A 14,739-nucleotide genomic window follows, 5' to 3' on the forward strand; every position below is an offset into this window, starting at 1 on the left:
GTCTGTCTGTCGTGTCTGTCACGAAAGCGTATAGGGTACTTCCCGTTGACCTAGAATCATGAAAGGCAGGTGAAATCTGAAATCTGCGGATTACGTCACACAAAAAAATGTGTTAATGAACAAATAATTACTTACTTAGTATTTTCAACTGCCAAAGTAAGATACATAACTATACCAAGTGCGGAATCATATGCAAGGGCTTTATCTACCTGTTTTAATTCTAAAACAGATTTTCATTTATTTTTATGCATAATAGTTTTTGATTTATCGTGAAAAATGTTGAAAAAAAAACCCCGACTACTGAACCCTCGGTGCGTGACTTGGCCGGTTTTTCGAACTATGTTTCCTACCCATTGCAACTACAGTTGAGCTATGTCGGTTACTCTAGTTCTCCTACGGATCTCCTCATTTCTGTATGTAGACTGTATAATTACGTAGAGAAACGTTAAAGTTAAAGTTATTTAATTAGTTTAATAAGTGGCAGGTGCCAACCCTGATTTTAAGCCTTTAGTCCAGTTGCGTGGGCAAGAATGCCAGGAATGAGCATTTGACAAATATGAATCTATGACACCGTGACATCTGTCCACATGCGGCTATCATACAATTAATTATTATATGTAGTAGGGCTTCTGAGACGGTCCAGCAGCTCGATGTCAAGCACGTAGTTTTGTTTTGTTTGCTCAAGCAGCTTGATGCGCTCGTCAAGCAGCTTGAGCCAGCAAATGGCACTTTTCTTTTCTCATTTCTCGAACACTGATCCGAACGTTCGCGTCAAGATTTTTGTTTATTTGTATATTTATTTATTGACGTCAAGCCGCTTGATCGTCTCGGAAGCCCTTTAGAAAATTAGAATTCTTAAAAATTACAGTTTAGGCCGACCGCACTTTGGATGCGTTTTCGTACGAATTTGATTCGTGCGAACACGAACGAACATGGTTGTACAATCCCGACTTTCGAAGTAAGTAAGTATTTAACTAAAACAAATTATCAAGCTTATTTCACATTACGGGATATAAATTATATTAAGTATAGTCCGGTCAATGTTGGATTTCCAACATTCGTACCAATATAATTTAGAGTAAAAATTGGTACGAATGTTGGGAAGATAATTAGTATAAAAGCAAAGTGTCATTTCTCGTCCAAAGAGCTGCATTGAAATCTGGGTATAACGATCGATAACCGCAACGTGTCGCTACTAGATGGCATTAATAGTCGCTTGAGTACCTACTTACTGAACGAAGATTTTCCACGCGGATGAAATCGCGGGCATTATCTAGAAAAGTTAGATATATATCAAGTCGTTGTTTTAATTTTTTATATTTAAACTACTTTTGTGAAAAGTAATCAGAAAGATATATTCCAAAAATAACTTTAACTAAGCAACATTTTTTACAAGAACAATAAAACACAATAGCACAGTAAATTATTTTTTATAAAGTCCCCAAAAGATCCCGTTTCGCTTTTTCAAGCGGAGCCATTACATTGATTTACCTTACCGCTTTATCAGACGTAAGACAGGAGCTTATTATTGCTTTCAAATTGTATATCATCGGGCCGATGACGCGGAGATATGACGCAAACTTATGTCATCTGTCAAAATACATGTTAACAGTGGTACGGCGATGACGACGGCCGATAGCGAGAGTGTAGAGCCGCCATTTTTACTTTTTCTAGAAGACTTCCTAGTTTTGCATAGTGTAACAATTACTAAAATTAAAAAATTACAAGACTGCCAAAAACGAACTAAAAAAATCACAAATTTGAAAATCTCAGTTGAAAATGGATGGGAGCCATGCAGCCGCCATATTGCATTTTTTGAAAAAATTATAGCCAGTATGAGCCATCAGCGTCACTCGAGATGATGTAATATTTTGACTAAATAACTTAACTTTTGTTCATTTATTTAACGATATACCATGCATCTAAATCTGTTCAGACATTTAGAAGATATGGTGGAATAAAAAACTTATATAGGTATATGAACCTGAAAAATGAAAACATTACCTACACTCCTTTTTTTGGTCAATCAGTTGTCTTAAAAGTTGGGCAAAGATCAAAAACTATCCAGCTTCATCAGTCGTGTTACGAACATAGCATAGGATAAAGTAAAAGGTTTTTCTAAATTGCCATTTTTTAGGGTAAATTGCCATTTTTTTAGTCACTGTATTTTAATATCTGAAATGGATTAATCACAAGTCACAACCCACTTTTTGTAAGCTGGTTAATAATCAAAATTCGTCGTTAGTTTATTTAATTTTTTATGATATGCCATAATATGCCATAATATGGCTATTTGTGGTGAAACTTTAATAACTGTAACATCTGTATATACATACCCACATGTGCAATAATGAATATTTGATTTGATTTGATTTTTCGCTTACCTACTCAAATTCTTACCGCTCAAGTTATTAAAACAAGTACCTATATCATCATCAGTCGCTTTATTTATTTTATTTAACGGGTAACTCTCAAACTGACAATTATTTTTAGTTAACGGATTTTTATATTGTAGGATAGTAGTTAAAGAATATTCTGCCATGTCCTGATCCATAAATTAAAGATGGAGCCACCCTACGTTATTATAATATGAGATTTTGACAAGCGCTAGCTGTCATTTCATAATATTATTGTTTGTACAAGGTATAAATGGTATGGCTCATTTGAATTTTGAATGCGTTGGTGGTCTGGTTAGAAAAAACGATGTCTCAGTTAAAGTAATGCAGGCTGCAGCTAAGAAATTGGTTTGATATTGTTTGAACGGAAGCTCGTTTGTCTTCTATCTATACCTATAGGTATGTACAAGGAAAAGCTGACTGACTGGCTAACTGACTGATCTATCAACGCATAGCTCAAACTACTGCATTCAAGTACCTAGTTATTATGACGCAGACATCCGCTAAGGATTTTTGAAAGTTAAACCCATCGATGGTTAAACCCATAAAGGGGTAAAATAGGGATTTGTTATTTGTGTACTCCACGCGGATGAAGGCGCGGGGATAAGATAGTTAAAATATATTTTAACCATCGATATAAATGGTCGAGCGAACAAAATTTTACACGGTTTTGGAACCAAATAAATCAGTGCAACCTCTTAGATACTAATGAACGACCTGTTTGAAATCCAGACGTCACTGAGGTTGCATTGGTGCTAAAGCACCACTGAGTCGGTGCCATTTTGTTTCCATAATGTGCCCTGTCCATACGAAGTAATAATTATATAAGTCAATGATTTTAACAGATTAGGAATTCTACCCCCAAGGTGCTTAAATAGGGGATAAAAATTCGTCATTTTTCAAGTTAAATTGCTAAAAAATCTTTCAGAATTTTTGGAAACCCCGACGTTAAAATAAAATTAATTAACAGTTCGCAACCTATCAGTGTATTAAACGTAAAGCACCTAAAGGTAATTGAATAAGATTTTACGAGAACATTGTTTACAATGCACCGAGTTCGTGCCAAAGGGCAGCGTCGCCACATTAGTGCGGGCTTTCGAAAATCGAACGCGCCGCGCCGGAAAGAAAAAAGAAAAAAAAAACCGGGAACGAAATAATTATGCACGTTCCGTTTCGTAATGGCGTCGCGCTACCGTTTCGATTTAAAGCTGTGTTTAGACTTAATGTTTTGTCAGCTGCCGAATTAGGAATTTTCCAGGTTGTGTTCCTTAAAAAGCTCCTACATAGATGGCGCTGTTCATGCCCTTCCTAGGAGGTAGGAAAAGGGTGCTAACTATTTTTATACCGAAAAATTAAAAAGTTCCCACGGGATTTTCGAAAACCTAAATCCACGCGAACGTTACAATATAGTATATAGGTAGGTAAGTAATATTGTAATCTGAATATTTGAAAAATATAAACGGCGAATTTCTTGCTGATACTTTTCGATAGGCAGGGTATTTTTAGCCAGTGTGGTAGATTCTCTAGAAGAAACAGCTATAAGCACTTGTAAAGGTTTATTTGAATATAAATATTTCTATTGCTAATTAGAACTGTATGGTTTTATTTAGAAATCCCTAATCGCTTTTTACGGGTCATTATACTGGAACATCATACATCGCTTGGCAGCACGACAGGGTGTAGGGTGGTAGGTAATTGGTAGCTAGTCACTGCCGAAGTTTCACCAGATCGGAGGGGATTAAGAGTTAAAAATTAGCAAATAATGTCTTGGACTGTGGTCATAAAATGATGTGATTTTTAGTATACTGGTAGTTTATGGGGCTAGAATTCATTATTATAGAGGATAATTTAAAAAATCTGATTAATTTTTAACATAATTAATTTTTTAACGTCAACGCTGTATGGAAAGTGGATAATGACGTCACAATGCGTAGACGCCAAATATTTTTCAATTTCATAACATAAGAAATATTTTCCTGCAGAAATTACTCTATTTTGATGTTAAAAAATTGAATTGAATTGAACGCATTGTGACATCATTATTCGCTTTTCGTACAACGAGACGTTAGTAAATTATGTTAAAAATAAATAAAAATCATTTTTTTTATTATTCTCTTTAATAATGAGCTCTAGCACCATTAACTACCGCTTTACAAAATAACACAGCATTTTATTACTACAGTCCAAGGCCCTATTGCTTCCGCTTAGAATCAAACCCGAGACATCACAGCGTTCAAGAGGCCATCAGTCGATTGAGGCCAGTCAATTTTTGATCGTAGCGGTCAATTCAGTTGGTGTGAACTATGCATTACAGCTCGCTTGTTCTCAGAATTTAATTATGCCCACAGAGCCCAGATTAGCCGGTGCGCGTTCCTTTTGTTAATAACTCTAATAATGGATGACGCTTACTTTTATTATGCCCTTAATTTTCTACTTGTGTTTAATTAAAAATTAAAAAATAACAAGATTTTTTTTTAATTTCGCGAGAAAAAGCCGAAGGCGCCGGATGTTTCAAAATTCGAACACGTAGACACGACTAGACCTCTGAGATTAGGGAGATTACCTATAGAATGCCTAAAGTATAGAGTAGGTATAGACCTACAGTGCGACAAGGCTATCTTGGCGCGTGGCGATAATCGGAACTAACGTTGTCGTCAAGTGTCCCCTTTGTTACTGTTTGAATATTCTCCCTTTGTTCTCCAACAGCGCCCCCCTGTCAATGTCATTCAAGTGCCAAGAGAGCCTTGTCACACTGTAAGCCGGCTTTTGCCATGAGTGTGAAAGTAGCATATTATGCCACAGATAATATACATACCAAATTCTCTTATTTCAGTACATATTTGCTATTTTAAATATCGTGTCGTAGACACCGAGACAAAAGTGTTTGTTCTTACATTTCCACGACGATAGATTCAACGAACCAAAAAGACAGGCACTATAAAATTAAACGCCTACTTACTACCTAATTTTGATTTATTTATACCAGACTTTATTAATATAAATAATTCAAATAACGAGTCCCAAAAACAAATTGTCCAAACGATAAGACGGTCCAATCCAATGCAACCAAAACAAGCGCTCCTTAATAAGAACCGGGGTCCAAGATGAACACAAAAGAACTCGATAGGGCCCTATTGTTTTTTATCATGTCAATATCGCGCGGCCAAATTTCCAATATTGGAATGCCATCGGCCAATAAGAAGCGGGCAAGAATTGATTTATTGTCCAATTAGCGTCGGTCAGGTGTGCCAACTGTCTAGATAGCATCAGGCTGGCCAACGTAACCCGGTTCGCGAGTCGTAAGTTCGTAACTACTATTTCTTTTGGCGCTCGTCTTTTAAAATGGCATATTGGAATTAGTCGAGGAACCGGTGGGGTATTTTGGGCAGGTATTCAGTAAAAGCCAAAAGCTTTTATTATTCTTCATATTAAAGAATAATAGAACACACTTCGTCTGCAAGGATTTAAGTTTATTTGTGCAAACAACCGACTATCAAAACGTGAAATTTATTACCTATTTTAAATAAACAATTTGATTTGTTTGAACACTTTATTGCACATACATAGACAAAGAGAGAAACGTAACCCACCGCCGCCCGGCTCACTACATAGCACGGGTCTCCTCTCAGAGTGAGAATGTTTTGGCTATAGTCTACCACGCTGATCTTGTGCGGATTGGTAGTTTGAGAACATTATGGAGAACTCTCAGGCATGCAGGTTTCCTCACGATGTTTTCCTTCACCGTTAAAGCAAGTGATGTTTAATTACTTAAAACGTAAAACGAGAAACGTAAAATACCTACTAAATTTTAGTGTACAAACGGTGTATTTATTTACTAGCTTATGCTCGCGACTTAGTCCGCGTGGACTACACAAATTTCAAACCCCTATTTCACCCCTTTAGGGGTTGAATTTTCAAAAATCCTTTCTAAGCGGATGCCCACGTCATAATAGCTATCTGCATGCCAAATTTCAGCCCGATCCGTCTAGTAGTTTGAGCTGTGCGTTGATAGATCAGTCAATCAGTCAGTCAGTCACCTTTTCTTTTTATATATTTAGATTTATTGAAAAATAAGCAGACAAAGTCTCCCGCCAGCTCTCGGAGTGCAGGAAAAAAGGAACATTTACACGGTGGAGCCATGAGCAGAGCTTGTTGGGCTGATTTGAAATTCTGATCGTTGGCAACCAGCTCGCTCGAGTGGAAATCGATTGGAATTAATCGGGAGTCGCGGTTTTTGTCGCTTAGGAACTTTAATTTGATAGGGCTTGTTTTACTTTGTTATGTAATACTTCGTACATAACTATACAACGGGGTTAACGTATCGTTCATTAGTAAAAAAACCGGGCAAGTGCAAGTCGGACTCGCACACGAAGGGTTCCGTACGATCGTATAAGAGATATAACACTTTTTTGTGATGTAACCACAAATTCCACCATATAATATTTGTTTAAGCACTAGCTGATCCCGCGGGGATCAGCTAGATAATTCTAGATCAACAGGAAGTACCTGCCTATCCTATACCTTTTTACTCCCTTGACGGGCAGACAGACAGACAACGAAGTGATCCTTCAATAAAGATTCCTTTTCTCTAGAAATAAGGAACCCTAAAAATTGACAACTATTAAATCGTATGTTTTCTTCGATAGATTTATGTTGTGCCTTATTATCTGTTTGATTAATTATTATTGCCTATGTAAATAATTATAATAAAATATAAATCAAAGTCTCAAGGTGTTATAGTAGCAGACTATTTGGTACATGCTATGTTTGTTTTGTACCAAAAACATTTACAGTAAATAGAATAAGAGAGTAAGTGGATAGGGAAAGCACTTGAAAGCACAGAAATCTCTATGAGAGATCTCTAGCAGTGACCCTTGGTAGTGCGAGAGGTTGTAAAGGGAGTAGGTAGTGTTTTGTCAGTTTCTCAGTTTAAAATAAATAAGAAGGTGACTATTAATATACGCACATACTTACTACGCATAATCTAAATACATAAAAGGAAAAGGTGACTGACTGACTGACTAATCTATCAACGCACTGCTCAAACTACTGAACGGATCAGGCTGAATGGCACGCAGATAGCTATTATGACGTAGGCATCCGCTAAGAAAGGATTTTTGAAAATTCAACCCCTGAGGAGGTAAAATAGGGGTTTGAAATTTGTGTAGTCCACGCGGACGAAGTCGCGAGCATAAGCTAGTATAACAATAAAAGGCTAACTGAATATAATCGGCCATCAATTAAAGAGGGTGTCGGACAGTGATTACATTTAACCCACGCGGGGTAATAGCCGGCTCACGTTACCGGCAAATGGCGCGCTCGATTACAGCACATACAATATATTATATACAAATATTATAATAATAATAATAATAAATACACTTTATTTGCACAACCACAAGAAGGATTCCATTAAAGAATAAAAAACACAGACAGAAGGAAGATACAAAAGGCGGCCTTATCGCTAATTAGCGATCTCTACCATTACCAATATTATACTTACCTACTTGGATGGATCCAAAGAGGTTTTGGGGATTCCGTACCCCAAAAGGAAAAAGGAACCCTTATAGGATCACTTTGTTGTCTGTCTGTCAGTCCGTCTGTCCATCGTGTCTGTCAAGAAAACCTATAGGGTGTTCACGAAATTTTTTTTTTCGTGAAAACATTTTATTTATAGCGCCATCTATATGTTATTTGATAAATTAATTTTAATTTATCAAATCACACATAGATGGCGCTGTTGTTATTATCTTGCAGTGTTGCACGTAAAAATGTTAAAATATTTTGTAAGATATTCTGGATAAATAATTTGACTTTGACTTTGACTTGATTTTAACGGACTAAAGACACCCCAAGGCCGCGATAGCCAGAGGGATGCAGGTTCGATATAATTTATGTCGATTTCGCAATTTTTGATACGGGATTAAAAATTAAAACATATCTATAGGTAACTAAGTAATATTTCAATACTTATATAGGTACTTATTTGAAAGTGTGTTAATTCTAGTTGGAAAAAAAGATCAAAAAGTATCTGTGACAGAAAAGCAGCGACGACAACAGACCGAGAATTAAAACAAAATCACAATTTGCTCATTCAGTTCGCATCACATTTAAAAACTTGTTTTGAACGCTTCCCAAAAGCACCCTTTTCACCGCAAAAGCCTTCACGAGCGAAAGGGACGGCAATACAAACAAGAAGCGGGAAAATGCGGGAAAGAAAGAGACACAGTAATAGCCGGAAATTAGTACTCGTCTATCTTTCATTTTACACCCCAAATTTTCTTATTCCAATTTCCTCTCGCTACGAGCTTTCTCTAAATCACACGACGCAACTATCTCATATCTCGACATTGAAAAATTAACTTTAGTTCTTCAGTAATAGAGTAGAAATTTCAGTGTGTTTTACGAGTCAGTTTGATCGTTTTAAAGTGAGGAGCGCTTTAGAACACTCTGTCATTTGAAATGAGTCATTTTCTGATAAGAATGCCCTATTGGCTGAAACGTGTGAGATTTCGTTCGCTTGGCCGATAATGCCATTTCCCAAAGTAGATAGCGTATAACTGGGGTGTCGGTTTTTGCTGGAGTTTTAATAAAGCATAGGGGGTGGTCGAGATATGGAAATGAGCGTGTGGAGGAGCGGAAATTTGAATTTATACACCAGCTAGTTTTATTCACGAGGGTACGAGATTACCTTTCCCCTATAGAGGAGATGATTTTTGAACGGTTACGACTGTTTTAATGCGGGAAGGGATATTTTATGATTATTGGATTAGGGTTCATTTGTTTGTTGACTTGATTTTCCTTATTTTAGGATTTAATTCTACTTACCCGGCTGAGTTTGTTGTGGGCTCTTCTCAGACCTGCGCGCGTTTGGAACCCTCGTAGCTTTAGTTTTTAAGTTTGCGTAATAATTATCACCACTATATCTTATCAACAACTGACAATCGAAAAGAGTAATTTATTACCTATTTTGAATAAAAAATTTGACTTTGACTTTGACTTATATGTGTCTCTAATGTGTAAACGGTGCTTTAACGATGAAGAAAAACATCATGAAGACACTGTAAGTCTAAGAGTTCTCCAATTTTTTTTTATTTTTTTTTATTTAGATACAAGTTAGCCCTTGACTGCAATCCCACCTGATGGTAAGTGATGATGCAGTCTAAGATGATAGCGGGCTAACCTGGAAGGGGTATGGCAGTTTTTATTAAACCCATTATACCCCTTTGGTTTCTACACGGCATCGTACCGGAACGCTAAATCGCTTGGCGGCACCAGAATAATGTTCTCAAAGGTGAGTGAAGTCATACCAATCCGCACTTGGTCAGCGTGGAAGACTATAGACTAAGTCAAAAACCCTTTTCCCTCTGAGAGGAGCTGTCCGTGCTCTGTAGTCTGTACTCTGTAGTGAGCCGGCGATGGGTTGATCATGATGGTGATTTGCTTTTTTAGGGCTCGTGTAAAGTCTACAATTCATGATTTACATTTTACGAATAGGTTTTTTTAGAGATAGAGGTGTAGGCAGAGGCGTCTCTAGCCCCTGTGGCGCCCGTGTGCAACCAGTACCCTGGCGCCCTCTAGTCTAGTAGGAGCAGGGTCAAAATGGAATACTAACAGTTATATTTTCAAATGGAAATTCGGATGCAAATGGTGCAATTTTAAATGATGACGGCGTCGGCCATAACACGAGCGCAGGGTCTTTGAGAGCGCCGGCATCGACGCATCTTTGGAGGTGTCGCCAATGATATTAGAAGAAAGAGGTACGCGGCCAAAAGTGAACATCGATCTTTAGAAGGAGATAGCAGATTTGTAGAGCACTGTCTCGGTTGTTGAGACCGACAAAACGTCATATGGGTATGAGTGGGAGAGACACCGCTCTACAAAGCTGAAATGTCATTCTAAAGGTTCATCACTTTCGGCCGTGTACTGTACCTAGGTTATTATATTCTACTCACAACTTAAATAATAATTTGATAGTTTTTATGATTTTCACACGTTCTACTATAAATGGATATTTAAAAAATAAATTGACCGTAAAAATTTGATAACTATGTATCTACATTTCAAAAAAAAAAAAAGATTCCGACGAATTGAGAACCTCCTCCTTTTTTTGAAGTCGGTTAAAAATCAAATCGCTCGTAAGAAATTGCCACAGATTCCCTTTCCAATTCCCACGCTAGGAAAAAATTTGTCTTTTAACAAAAAACCACCTTGCAGAAATATTTCACGGTTGATTTTCTTGATATCAATCATTACTACATAGGTAGGTGTGTTATAAATGCACAAGTATGTTTGTTTGTTGGTTTGTTCATTAATGACGCCGCAACAGAGCAACGGATTAGCGTGATTATAGGTTTTTAAAGACCTGGAGAATGACATAGGCTACTTTTAGGGTTCCGTACCTCAAAAGGAAAAACGGAACCTTTATAGGATCACTTTGTTGTCTGTCTGTCTGTCTGTCAAGAAACCTACAGGGTACCTACTTCCCGTTAACCTAAAATCATGAAATTTGGCAGGTAGGTAGATCTTAAAGCTGACATTTGGGGAAAAATCTGAAAACCGTGAATTTAGGGTTAGATCACACAAAAAAAAATTAAATTGTGGTCATGAACTAATAATTAGTATTTTCAATTTTCTAAGTAAGATAACTATATCAAGTGGGGTATCATATGAAAGGTCACCTGTGCATTCTAAAACAGATTTTTATTTATTTTTTATGTATCATAGTTTTTGAATTATCCTGCAAAATGTCGAAAAAATACGACTGTACTACGGAACCCTCATTGCGCGAGCCTGACTCGCACTTGGCCATTTTTTTATATAGTCAAATTATACCTATATTTGTTATATTCGTAATCCATGGCTAACAGCAAAATATAAACAGGTATTTTCGAAGTTATGCCCGTTTTGAGCAATTCAATAGGTAGGTACTAGGTACTTCTCACTTGCTTGAAGGGTGAAAAAAAAGTGAAAACATCATAAGGAAACTAGCCTATTCAGCCCCCCAATTGTGTAAGAATAACCATTTCATCGCTATCGCAATCGTCAAGAAATTCTGCCCTTTGATTGGCTGTAAAAGATGTAAACAGCGAATCAACCAATCAAAGGGCAGAATTTTTTTGACGATTGCGGTAGCGATGAAATGGTTATTCTCACACAATCGGGGGGCAGGTTTCCTTTCTGAAAGTTCTACAATACATACCTAGATTTAATTTTCTCAAAGGCTTGTTGTCTGCTAACCAGCGTGGTGGACTACGGCCAAACTCCAAACCTTCTCATTCTGAGGGGAGAGCCCTGCTCAGTAGTGAACCGGCGATGGGTTGAGGAATATAATATCAACCTGTCTACCGAAAATATGAAATAAAAAACAAACTGTTCCTATAGATTTTTTCAGAGTAATTAAATTATATTCTACAATAGGTATAAATTCTTGGCATTTTTTTACTACCATTCTCGACAAGGCTTCGCACCTATAACTCAGAAAAAGGCCAAAGTCATAAATAATAACACACTCAACAAAACAAATTTTTATCGTCTGAGAACTGTATGGCACAAGTGGGTGCATTCATTTCATTCAAGCGAGGCCATTCATTTTCATTCATTTGTAAAATGCAAAAAAAAATGACCACTACCATTCATTTTTATTATTACAACAAGGTTTGTGCGAAACGTATGACATAGGTTTCCATTTTTTCAAGTTTTTTTTGTTTATTTACGATCAAATAGGATATAAATCCCGCAAATCGCTGACGCGCGTGGCCGCCATTTTATTAACGTCAGCACTAGACTGAAGTTTCGAGCTGATCGTATATTTTTACTTAAATATACGTCAAATAAATAAATAAAAATAAATAAATAAAAGTTTATTCAGCTCACAAAACAAGAAAATACAAAAAAAAAAAATACAAACCGAATGTTACAAATTAAAAAATTTACGTCATTTTGATGTTAATGAGACATGGTTCCAGCGCAATAGCAATTTGTGGGACTAACACAATAGGAATAAATCCTTGGCATTATTTTAATAAGTACCTACCATAATATTCCGCCCGCGGGCTGGCCCAAAGCTACTAAGCTACTCCTACTCGTAAAAATGCAACTTATTCACTTCAACATATTATTATTGTTGACTCTTTCTTAGTTTTCACGACACAAATGAAGATATTGCGTGGGCCGAACTATAATCTACTATCATAATGGTCCGAAGCTGCATCTTTACACTACATTGTATATAGAGTTAATCTATGACGTCTTAATTCCGCATCCCGTGGGATTGCAGCGGCCATTTGTTATTTCACAAAACATGGCTGAATGAGTGGTCGATCTTTGCCTTTATGGGAAGTTTTGTAGATCATCGAAAAATTTAGTAATTGCTATTATTATAGAAGACATTTTTATAAGCATCATGGGTGTACCGTTTTGAATTGGAAAATAATTAGTAATCGACCATTCGTACGGCCCATCGCAAATTTGTGTTAATGCGTGTGTGTGAGAGAGTGTGTGTGTGGTCCCAAGGTGTTTTTTTTTTAATTCATAGATTAGCGCTTGGCTGCAATCAGACCTGGTGGAAAGTGACGATGCAGCCTAAGATAAAGCGCGCTTGCCTAGAAGATGCCTATTCACTCTCGACTTGAAGGTATCCACATTATAATTGGAGGGGAAAACTGATGCTGGAAGGGTGTCCCAAATCTCAGCGGTTCGAATTAGAAATGAGGAGGCAAATCGCTTCGTACGTATCCATGGAATTTCGACTACGTACTGGTGCAGACCTTGGCGATGTCTTGCGGTACGATAGTAGAAAGGTGAAGGAGGAACCATCATCTAAGTATGATGATTTGATCGTCAAGTTTGGTCACGTTTCTTTGGTCCACTTTACTTTGATGTAGTACACGACTAACAAACTAACGTATTAGAAAGGTGAAGGAGGAACCAGGAGGAAAATTTCTGTGTGTGTGTGTGTGTGGGTGTATCTGCCAAGCCACACTTGGCTATAGGCTATAGCGTAAGTAGATATGGCATAAACCCCGTTCATTCTGAGAGGTGACCCGTCCCGTGCTCAGAAGTAGACCCTTGATAGCTCAACGGTTAAACGAGCGGACTGAAAACCGAAAAGTCACCGGTTCAAACCCCACCCGTTGCACTATTGTCGTACCTACTCCTAACACAAGCTTTACACTTCACTTAATTGGAAGGGAAAGCGGAATATTAGTCAACAATTAATTTGGCTAATATTCTTTAAAAAAAATGTATGGCTTGAAATTGAAAATAACTATGAATTTTCTATGAAACGCAGTAATGAAACAACAGAAACTCAGGATAATGCGTTGACATATTATGACAGAAGAGAGTGCAGAACATGCGAAACCATTAATTAATCTATGGCGCAGAACTTACAGCGAGCATTTATATAATTCCATAAAGGTAATTACAATTAGGCATTTAAGCTACAAGCATTAATTACGATTGCCGCAAAAACTGCAATTAAGTATAAGCAAATATTTTATTTGTACGCATGTAGAGTTATGCCCTCGACATTTCATTTCTGAAAAGCCCTTACGCAATTACGAAGACAGTAGTAAGTAGTAACATTTAATTATTCATCTTTGGTACGTTAAATGTTAAATGACATGTACTTTCTTAAATTCCTACTTTCTCGTGGTGCCATTTTGCCTTGGTAGGTACCTACCACCTTTGTATAACGCATCAATATAAATGATAAGATATGCCCAAACGAACAATATTTTTCACGGTTTTGGAACCAATTTTTTTAATTTTTTTATTATCAAATCAAAATACAATTCAAAAAGCTTAGTCTAAATTTCTAAAAACACCGAAAAAACCACAGAGGTTTGTCCTCAGTGCCTAGCTGCAACGATTAGGTATTAACTAATTAAGTACTTACTTAAAGAAATAATCCAGTTGTGAGAAAAACATAATAACAATGAACGACCCGTTTGAAATCCAGACGTCACTGAGGTTGCATTGGTGCTAAAGCACCACTGAGTCGGTGCCATTTTGTTTGTTCAATGACCCTGTCCATACGTAGTAATATATAAGTCAATGGTATAACGCCATTTTTTCCAGCATCATCATCATCATCATCTTGATCAACCCATTGCCGGCTCACTACAGAGCAAGGCCCTTATTCCAGAGTGAGAAGGGTTTTAGCCATAGTCTACCACGCTGGTCAAGTGCGGATTGGCAGACTTCACACATCTTTGAGAAGATGGAGAACTATCAGCAGGTTTCCTCACGATGTTTTCCTTCACCGTTAAAGCAAGTGATCTTATAACTCCGAAAAGTTAGTGGTGCGTGCCCGGGATCGAACCCCGACCTTCCAAAA

Source organism: Maniola hyperantus, chromosome 24 (genome assembly GCF_902806685.2).
Source record: "Maniola hyperantus chromosome 24, iAphHyp1.2, whole genome shotgun sequence".
NCBI lineage: Eukaryota > Metazoa > Arthropoda > Insecta > Lepidoptera > Nymphalidae > Maniola > Maniola hyperantus.